This window comes from Leuresthes tenuis, unplaced genomic scaffold, assembly GCF_036924035.1.
Source record: "Leuresthes tenuis unplaced genomic scaffold, fLeuTen1.0.hap1 SCAF_16, whole genome shotgun sequence".
In the NCBI taxonomy this organism is placed as follows: domain Eukaryota; kingdom Metazoa; phylum Chordata; class Actinopteri; order Atheriniformes; family Atherinopsidae; genus Leuresthes; species Leuresthes tenuis.
The window spans coordinates 9,346,553-9,356,850 of record NW_027325370.1 but is presented as its reverse complement, the minus strand read 5'-3'; the positions used below and the strand labels follow the sequence as shown (position 1 = coordinate 9,356,850).

The 10,298-nt window shown below is 42.8% G+C and overlaps 1 protein-coding gene across 1 annotated transcript in view; it reads left to right on the top strand.

The window, feature by feature from the left end:
• Positions 1 to 4,440: 4,440 nt before the first annotated feature.
• spsb1 (splA/ryanodine receptor domain and SOCS box containing 1) overlaps positions 4,441 to 10,298 on the top strand; it is a 225,925-nt gene continuing 220,067 nt past the window's right edge. The window contains exon 1 of the mRNA XM_072366576.1: positions 4,441 to 4,454. The gene's annotated coding sequence lies outside the window, so the exon portion shown is untranslated. The remainder of the gene's footprint in view (positions 4,455 to 10,298) is intronic.

Genomic DNA, 10,298 nt, shown 5'->3' with positions numbered 1-10,298 from the left:
ATCAACAACAGCCGACCGGTGTTGGAAATGTGTGCGCATGCAGGCATGTTTGTGTGTGCGAGCTGTACATTCTCCACTGAGAGGCCAGGGGGTTACGGTGGAACAACAGGGCCACTGCGACAACTCACTGCCCTCCCCTCACAGCCCCCATACCCCTCTGGCCTTTTGCTCCTCGCCTGGCTGGCAGCCCTGCATCATGCAGACACACAGGCACAGGCTCTGCCCCCCCACCAACCCCTACCAGAACACACACACACTCAACGCTTGCTCCACCGCCCCCCGCTCTGGGCCGATCGATACAACTCTTCGCCTTTCATCTGACCAGAGCTTTGGAGGAGCTGCGCTTCCTAAAGAAAACCCAATACAGCACTCCCTCTCAGCTTATTCTGTGTGTGTGATGCCTGTCTTCGTGTTCATCTGTTTGTCAATGAGAATGTGTGGGGGTGAAGAACAGGAGCAGAGAAGGAAAGGTTTTGTGTGAACTGGCCGATTCTGTGATGAATCACCTAAAAGAGAAAGAGAAATATTGAGTGTTTGGTTTGGATTATTATTGATATGAATGACATGTACCGATTAAAATATGCGAACAGATTTAAAGTGATGCCCTACTGTAAGGAGAGGTAGAATCAGATAATACATTTGACTTAGAATTTATCTGCTCGTTTTGACGAGGACGCTCTCCTTCAGAGAAAATCCTTCATGGCCTTTAAAAATTCTCCCTATAAGCCTGAGCAAGTGAAATTTGTTGTACCTTGCAAGACACTAAAGTCTATAACAGACAGTCTTAGTGGAAGATCCTCATAAATACTTAAAAGGAAAGAGAAGCAACATTTGCTCTCGCCTCTACATATACATCACCTTCCTGTGTTGTTTGAAGATTGTGAGTCTTAGCTGCACTCTTCTTTCTGCTTATCCTACAGATTCCTGTACTGTTTGTAGACAGGGAAAGCTTACTTCCTGTGTGGAAGAGGGTGAGACTGATCCTTCTCACTCAGCATCCAGGTGTTAAGAAGGGGAGGCTGCCAAGGTCTCACAGAGGTCAGGTGAAAGCATCACTTCCCAGAATAAAATAAAACCAGATGTTGACAACTGTGGACATCTGGCTCTTGGCAAAACATTTAACTCTTTGATGATCCAAAGTTGTATTATAAGACTGGGTAGACAGCATCTTCTGTCAAGATCCTCAGATGACCAGTACACCTTCTCCATTGCTGTGGCATTTTCAAACTGTGGTAAAGCAGAAAGGAATTAGTTGGTGAGACACTGAATTTCCTTATTCTAAAGCAACTGATTTGTCTTTCTCAACCCATAAGAAAAACTTCACTTTGAAGAGGCCAAAAGCCCCTGCCCCTTGAGAGCCCAGATCAAACCCAATATAATCCCCAGAAGGGATTTGCCCTGGCAAGCATCCACTCATACCCAATAGTATAAATGTGATCATTTTGTCCATCACTGGCACCAACATAATAAAAGCAACTTTACTTTTGTTGTAAGGAGCAACCAGACTATGGTGACGTCCATACTTAAAGCTTACTGAGAGGCTGCTGTTTAAAACTACAGTTAGATGCTTTCAAGCAGTCACTGCTTTCAATCAGACCAACTCCTGATAAGTTTTTTATTAATTTCTGAGCTCATTTGGTTAATATAACAAAAAACACTTTACTAAAACACCTTTGTCACTTCCTGGTTGGGTTTAGACCGCAACATGATTTGGTCGGGGTTAGAAACCAAAACTAATCATCATGTTTTGCGCTAAAATACATTTTCGCACATCACAAACCGTTGCCTTCACGACCACGAAGTTGATTATTCTTTAAGCTTTAATACAGGTTGTTTTGGCCTGTTTGTCCAAACTACCTGTGGAGTTATTTTTGAGTGAGGGGAAAGTTTCAATGTTTCAGCATGAATAAAAATAAAATATGACAAACTTAATTTGCATCAACAAGTTTCCTTTTTTCTGTGTTATGACATTACAAATAATACACCTTTGACATTAGTGCCCAAATGCACATTGTTTTACTTATAAAAACATTAAAAGGCCCAATTCAAAATGTTAGACAACCTCTGGGTGTCACATTAGAGCGTTATCATCTGAAACATGGAGCACATGAAATTATTTACTGAGCTGATGACTTTGTAAAAACTAGTTTGGACTCTTGCTTTAATGCTTGAATCTATTAAAGTGGTTAAGGTATCTAAACCTAACCAGCACATAACAGTATAAAAATAAAACAAAATTAAGTTTAAATCGTACTGAGACAAACTGAAGGTCGTATTTAAATCTATGGTCATACGGTTCAGTCTCCAAACGCTGATTTTGATTTGTTTGGTTGTTTTTTCCTCTATGTTAGAACTAGAAACACTCCTTAGTAAACGGGCTTGCTGCATTCCTGTTGCTTGAATCACAGATATAGGCCAAAGCAGCAGTAACAGTCATAGATTTTAAAACTGAATTTCTGACACAATGAAAATGTTGTCCCAGGCTATCTTTGGTTTACTTCAACCTTGTGACACAGTTTCTGAGCCATGGCCAGAGATATTGCTACGAATTGTTCACGCTAATCCTCGGTCTGGCAGCACCCAAAATCCCACAGTGTACACCTGGCTTTAGAGGCAAAGTATCACAATGCATAGTTAACCAACATACATGTGTTTCATAGAAGAGGAACAAAGGAACAAAGATATTTTTGGTGTGTCTGTCACATAGTTTGACTTTAATCAGGCAAGATCCTACAAACTGGACGAGCCTCTTGAAGAAGCTACAGAGCATCTCAGTCAACAATAATTTATTAATGCTTATTAACATTCAGAACTGAGGACTAGATGGGTTGTTGCAAAGTGGGGAACCAAATCAAATATTAATTACTCATTTCCACTTTACATGAAGCCATCAAGTGCCCTGCTAATGAATGTGAGTTTGTCATTAATAAAGTAAATGTGGAACCTCTGCGGTCATCTTTCAGGAGAGTTAGAGGTCAGGGAACTACACATCTAAACAGGAGGAAGGTTGCTAAGGTTTATAGACACTGTAATTGCTTAATGCAAAACTGTAATGTATTAATTACAGAAGAAAACAATAGTATGGATAGTTTATATAATATTTAGAATTCCCAAAACAATAGTGGCAGGGCTACTTTGATGCATGAATATATTCAAGTAACTTAAAAGCAGATGCAGTCCATTACTGTAACGAAGACAAAAGCTTTTCCAAGCTTCCTGGTATGGTTTTAGAATGTGAAGCTCTTTGCATATGTGTTTTTATGTTTGTCATCACAACACGTGTGCCTCACTGGCCCATGGACATAAACCAGGGTAAAATGATCCATACAACCGAAAAAATTGTTTCCTTAAATTCTTAAAACTTTGACCAATTAGAAATGAAAAGAAAGTAACAACAGACCCTGTTTGAAGCTCAAAGTGTTTTGTCAAACATTCTGAGATCTCACCTTTACATTTCTGGTCTATGGGGAAAACAGGATAGTTTTTCCACTGTAGAAGAGAATTCAGCATGAAATGAACTTTTTACAATGGTTGTTAGTGTTGTTGATGCACCACTAAAATACAGAATGTAATGCTATAACTTTAGTCAATTTGCCCTGATTTCCATCCAACAGAGGTAAGTACAAGGCTCGCAATGGGACTCACATTTTGACCAAAGGAGTTTGCTGACCAGTCTGCATCTCAGGACAGAAATAAATGCAACTAGTATCTAGAAATTTTCTGAAAAGTTCCTTGCACACCATCTCATCCACAAGGGACACTGTTAGAACAGATGTTTTGTCTGTCCGGAATAGCACATCATCTTCTGTTTTAATTGGCACTCTGAGTGTCCTGGCTTTCCACAGAGGTACCACTTACCTTGGTTACTACCACCAACCCTACATGCCCCACACAAACCAAGCCTTTGAGGTACAACGTCAAAGGATGAAGGAGCAGAGAGTGGGACATCCAAAGCAAGTGAGCTGCTGCCAGATCCACGAGGCCATGGACGAAGTAATATAAACAAAATGAAGATTGCCACCAGGAACTAGGACATTATCCCAGTGGAAACATCTGGCTGTAGATGACTCAGCCTCCAATGCAGCACGAGAGGACTAGACAGACATTGCTTTGTCTCAAACAATTTCCAGACTGTCCACAACGGGCCTGTTAATCCCAGACTGGTGGTAACCAAATGTCAGGTAAGGTATCAGGGTGTTCGGTGGTTTTAACACAACTTCCTTGTCGAGACAGAAAACGTCCATATTTGGCTTGAAGCACAGGCTCAGCAGTCATAAATATGTAATGGGCATGTCCATCCTGTAACATGAGCAGAAGTCAGATGGTAGCATGGGACTTGATTTACGCGTATCCTTCATGTGTGTTTGCAAACACCTAAAAAGTCTGCATTCCTTAGGCTCAAATTCAAGAAAATCTAATCATACCATACTGAGATCAAACCACAACTTATCATGGTTTTTTCCCCAGGAGCATCTGCTTATAGCGCACAGTAAATGACCACCTGATCAGACATCCCAGCACCGAGTCAAGTGCAGCATTGCTTTCTGGTCTGCATCAGGTGCATGTTAAGGACCCCCATAGTTCCCTGCAGTCAGAGAAAAGGAAGACATGAGATCAAGTGAGGAGGCATCCAGGACTGCACAGCAAGGCTGCTGCCTTGGCGGCAAGATGAACTGAGGATCAAATGGGCCGGCCAGGAGGTGATTAATGTGCAGGGAACACACGGGAAAGAAAACAAGGCTATAAATCAGCTGCTGGGCCTCAATGCTAATTGTAATTGAAATGAATTAGTTTGGGCCATGGTGTAGGGAGTTGCATTTCCTATTTACCAATAAAGCCCCATTGCCCAAGCAAAATGAAACAAAGAACTTGGCAAGTAACTGCAAAGACAAATGCGGTACCCACTGTCAGTATGTGTGTCTCTTAAATAAAGGTGGTTTGGGGGTAAAATGTGTTACAGGTGATGGTTTGTGTGGTAACTTTGCTCAAAGTGACGATGGAGACAAAAATGTGAGAATAGGGTTCTCTCACTTTTTGCCAAACGGAGATGTAAGCTTGACATGTTTATGCCATTTGGATGTAGGAAAGCTGCTACTATTAACACAGTAACACAGATTAAGATTAAGATCAGATTTATTGTCATGCATACATGCATACACATGAAATTTGCCCTCCGCTTTTAACCCATCCAGGCAAGCACCTGTTGACACACACATGCACAGGGTCACACACTCAGAGAGACAGATGCCATACACTGGAGCCACCGCTCACAGCGCCCGGGGAGCATGGGGGTATGGTGCCTTGCTCAAGGGCACCTCAGCCGTGAAATAAAAGGTGAACTGCCACCCCTCCAGCTGTCAGTTCACCAATCCTTTGTGTGATGAGAGTGGGAATAGAACCGCCAACAACCCACACTCACCACTGAGCCACGGCCGCCCCAGGTTAGCTTCCCGTTCATCAAACTAAATACTTGCCAACTAACCAGGACATGCACAGATCTGTTGGAGCGTGGATGTGCAAGAATGTGTGTTTTAAATTAATTCCAAGACGCAGAGATCAGGTGGAGGAAAAGTCACAAGACACCTAACCATTTTGTCTGATTCGCTTTGAATTGTTGAACTTAATTTTTCACGTATACTGTAGATAAGGAGGTGTGTAGTCTTGTAGCTGTCCTGCCAAAACTATCCTGTATTTAAGTAAAGTTCTTCACTTTAACAAATGAGCCGTTTTGAAAAGCCCACTCCACAGACTTCAGGCATAATTGCGATTCACATTAGAGACAATTTGCTTGTGGAGTTGGTCATTTTTACAAGCAAAACAATTTGATTTCCTATTGGGGTGACAAAATCTGTTTCAAATACATTGGCCCACCCATGAAATTAAACCTGATATGAACAGCTTTAGTGAGAGATAAAATAGTAGTCTTGGAAAAGAGCAATGTTGTATTGAATACCCAGCATTCCCTGGTTTTCTCTCCCAGGAATACAGCGTTCACATTGTTATCCAATAACATTACCCCCGAGAGACTGTGGATAGCGCCCTAACCTAACTACAGGAAAATTCTCATACCATAGCCTCACCATCAGGACATACACTGTACCAGTGGAAGCTTTTATTTTCAGTACAGCCGATTTGTGAATTAAATTTTCATTTATTTTGTTACATATGCGATGTTTCTCAGCAACATGTTTGAAATGTCTTCGGTTTTAGAGGCTCTGACATAAACTACACAACCAGCAATCACCCCCACATTTTTATTGCTCTTTGAACCCTGCAGGTACAACGAACAACAGGGACAAAGCATTGTCTTTCAATTGTCTGAGACAGTGTGGGCTGCTCAACACAGAGGCTTTCACCCTAACTATTGGGGCTGTGTTTGCTAAATGAGCCAGAGCAACACTGTGGAGCCCACAAGGCTCTACACTCACTGATATGACCAGGGGCTTTTCTTTGCCTGCACACTCCCTCCACCACCTTACCTCCTCCCCCCCCAATCCTTCCCCTCCGTCAGGAATCTATATTTCATAAGCGAGCTGTGGAGCTCCAGTGCCCAATTATCAGCAGATAAGGCACAGGAAGCCCTGGAGCGCCGGCACGGCTATTTAGACGGGGAGGGGGTAGGAGCTGGAAAAGGAAAGGCAGGCAGGCAGGGACCCAACCCCCCAGGGGCACTTCGCCCTCACTACATTATTTTTTTTCTGCCTTCTTTTTTTCCCCTCCTTTTCTCTCTCTCGCTGACAGCCGCCTCCTCCCCCCTTACCTTCGCGCCAGGGTTCAATTAGTGCCGGCGGCTGCTAGCACCCGTAGCCCTGCTTAGCCCGGGAGCTGAAGCCTCTATCAGCACACAGCAACACGCAAGGCTGAGTCCAACTAGCAAACTAACGTCAAGCCAAGTTCTGTGTACGTCTCACAAATATAGGCGCACACACGTTTCTGTGCCTGCACGCACACGAACTGAGAGACTCTTAGTATGTCAGTCATAAGCACAACACGGTCATCCATATCAAATATGAGCAAAGATGGAAACTTTTTTCAACTTTTTTTCCCCAGCATAGATTAATGACTCTACTGCTGGCTTTAAAACTCAGTCTCTAAAGAGAAATGCTGGTAATATTCATTATTACAGCTAGTTATTGTGTCTTGCAAATCACTATATAAAACTAAATAAAACTTAACTTCACAATGACCAACTGTGAAATCATGAGCAACTACAAGAAGTATTTCCTCTTATTTCCCTGTTTTTTAAATCTATTGGAGCGTTATTTCTCAGTCTGTTGCTGTTAAGGCAGGACTTTTCACACTCCCTGTTTGCCCCAGACCTTTTTTAGTGATGGGGTACAACTCAATGTGCCTCTCACGTTTTCAGACCCCAACAAAAAAAAAAAAAAAAAAACCGATCTCCAACTGCCAACGCTGAGCAAGGTCGGCCAGGGGTCAGGCACAGCTCACGGATACGAGACGGATATCGATTCGCTGGGACAGGCCATGAACACACATACACAAACACACGCTTGTTCCCCTCCTCTTTTTCTCTCCCACTCAACAGTCACAGGGCAGGCATCAGCCAATAGATCAGCCAGGGGCAGGAAATGGCCGAGGTCAGAGGGGACAACGTTTGTGTGTGTGAGCGTGTGCATGTGATGATAAGACTAACAGCCTGCTGAAAGCTGCTCTTACCCAGAGCTATGCAGGACCTTCAGGCTGTCAATTCACCTCCAAGCAGCCAACAAAGCAACTCTGACCAAACACTGATGGAATATTTGTCTTACTGCCGTTCATAGACTTGTGTTTACACACACAAGTGTTTTGTGTTGATGCAACTTTTCTCCTGTTACAAAATGCCACAAATTGGTGATCATCATTGTTGTTTTTACCATTTGGAAGTTGATACAGAACATTTGTCACCGCAGGATGGTGTGTGGTTGTGTGTTGTTGTCACGTAGTGGCCTGCATTAAGGGATCCACCCATAGCAAACAGACCAGGCTAAGACCAAGGCAGAGTTCTAGCAGCCCTGGCAGGCTGGAGGCTCAGCTGGAGTCATGCACATACAGCATCAGCAGTGCATGGCTCATGATGCATATTCAAGTGGCATGCATGATTGCTGTTCATGAGTGAATAAGTGTGTGTTGGGGGGGGGGGGGCATGCTGAAATGCATGTGTGTACAGTATATGTGAGAGAAAGTCGGGGGGCAGTGAAGCAGAGGAGGGCAGGCAATGCTCCCAGGCACAGAAAGGAGGCCAACTCACTATGAAGAGAGGGGCCAGTGTAACAAGAGATTTTACGATAGATTTTTACTAAACTAACTGCCACACACTTCAGTTCATAACATCAATATGTTCACTTATTTGTGAATATAATGGTTTCTATCTCCTTTTGTCTATGTTGGTTTCCATGAGGAGAATCAAAGGAAGGTGTCCTTTTTTCAGCTATGCAGGATATTCAAGAACTGATGAGCAAAATCAATTTCCTTTTCCTCCGGTCCATTTCATTCATTCTCTGTCGAGTAGATTAACAGACAGAGAAATAGGCAAACAACCCAAAGACAAAAGATTTAGAGATATAGACAGACAGAGAAGACAGCAAGACAGTCAGGGGAAGTGAACTTCCCCCGCTGACGCTCTTGTTCCACAGTGAGAATCCCCCGGTCGGTAGCCTCAAACATCTGGTTCCAGTTAGCTCTCAACGCTTTGACGCGTTTCCTGTGCTGCTGCTCCACACAACCAGGGCCACGACACAGCCCTCCCAAGGCAATGACAGCTTAACTCTCCAGAGGTGATATACTGCAACTCATACACACCCAAATAGACAATTGTTCATCTAGTGTACATTTAAACAGACCAGAAGAGGCTGAGCACTCTGGTATTCATTCAGGCTGTAATGTTGCTAAAATGGATTCCCGGTATGTTACAGACCAAAAACAACAATAAGCAGAGGTAATGACACCATAGCAAGCTATACATTAAAGATCTGTGCCTTCCCAAAAATAAGTGCCTTTTTTTGTGCAGCTACAGATTGACAACCAAGAAGTGAGTGACACTGAAATCATGAAATCTATGCCATTTTCTTTTTTTCTCCGCAGAACAGTAGCCATTCACACGTGAATGTTCAACCAAAAACCTTCCTTTTGTTTGTAAGTAATGGAAGAGCAATGAGTGAATGTAGAATAGAATTCAGATTTAGTACTTTTTTGACAAATGACTAATGTAAAACACCAATAAACATGTCATAATGACAACGATCTATGGTATGATCTATGATCTATTTGTTGAGCAGAAGTGATGTCACTGTGCTGATAATGTTTACTGCTGCTGACATTTTTTACCCAAGCAGCACAGAGGCAACTTCCTGCCAGTTATAATGATATGACAGTGCTGCAGCTTGAGACCAACATAGTAAAAAGGATGCTCGTAGGGAGATACTGTGCTGGTATTTTGAATTGTCGAATTTGGAAACTGACATGGCTACATTTCAGGTCACCCAAGACTCATGTTTCACAGGAACTGCCCACTAAATCAACCAAAACGCCTCTCTACAAGGTGATTCCCTGTGTGGGGGAGTGGAAAAGGGTGACCCCAGAATGGAGAAATGCATAAGAGAGGTACACAAAAAAAAAAACAATCGCCCACACAGACCTGCAGCTCTGCACCAGAGCATCGTAACCTGTTAGACAACACTGGGGATTACAGGTAGTGAAAGTGAGAATGAGGGGGTGAGAATGGGGGAGGAAACGAAAGTGCAATGAAGAGGAGGTAAACAGACAGGAAGGAGCTTCTAAAAGGCTTTCCTGCGTCGGAGGGACTCCCTGCATCACGCACAAAACACAGCATGAAGATTATTCTCTGAAATCATAGTGACTGTGGAAATTCACTGACCTCATAGTCACCTACTTTAACAAAGATCAGACTAGTTTCTAAATCAATTCACCTGAAATGTCCCTTAGACACACAGTAATTCTACACAATTAAAAAAAATAAGAATAATAATTAGTGTCACTAGTGTCACTCAATTAGTGCATTACATCTTCTTCATTCAAATTAAAAGAGACATTTTCTTTTAAAGAAAAACACCCACTTGAATTTAACGCAATTGGAAGTGAGTGTGAGCAAAACAAGGACAAATGAAAGTTTAAGAAGCCAGTATTGATCCGTGTGGAGGTCAGGGGTAGGTCACCCCTATCAGAGAATCAACAAACAGCCGCCAGCACCCTCCTCAGCTAAGCCAATCACCTTCTGACCTGGTCCACTGTTACCATGGTAAATGACCCTGAACTGCACAGACCATATACTCAGCTTAGCT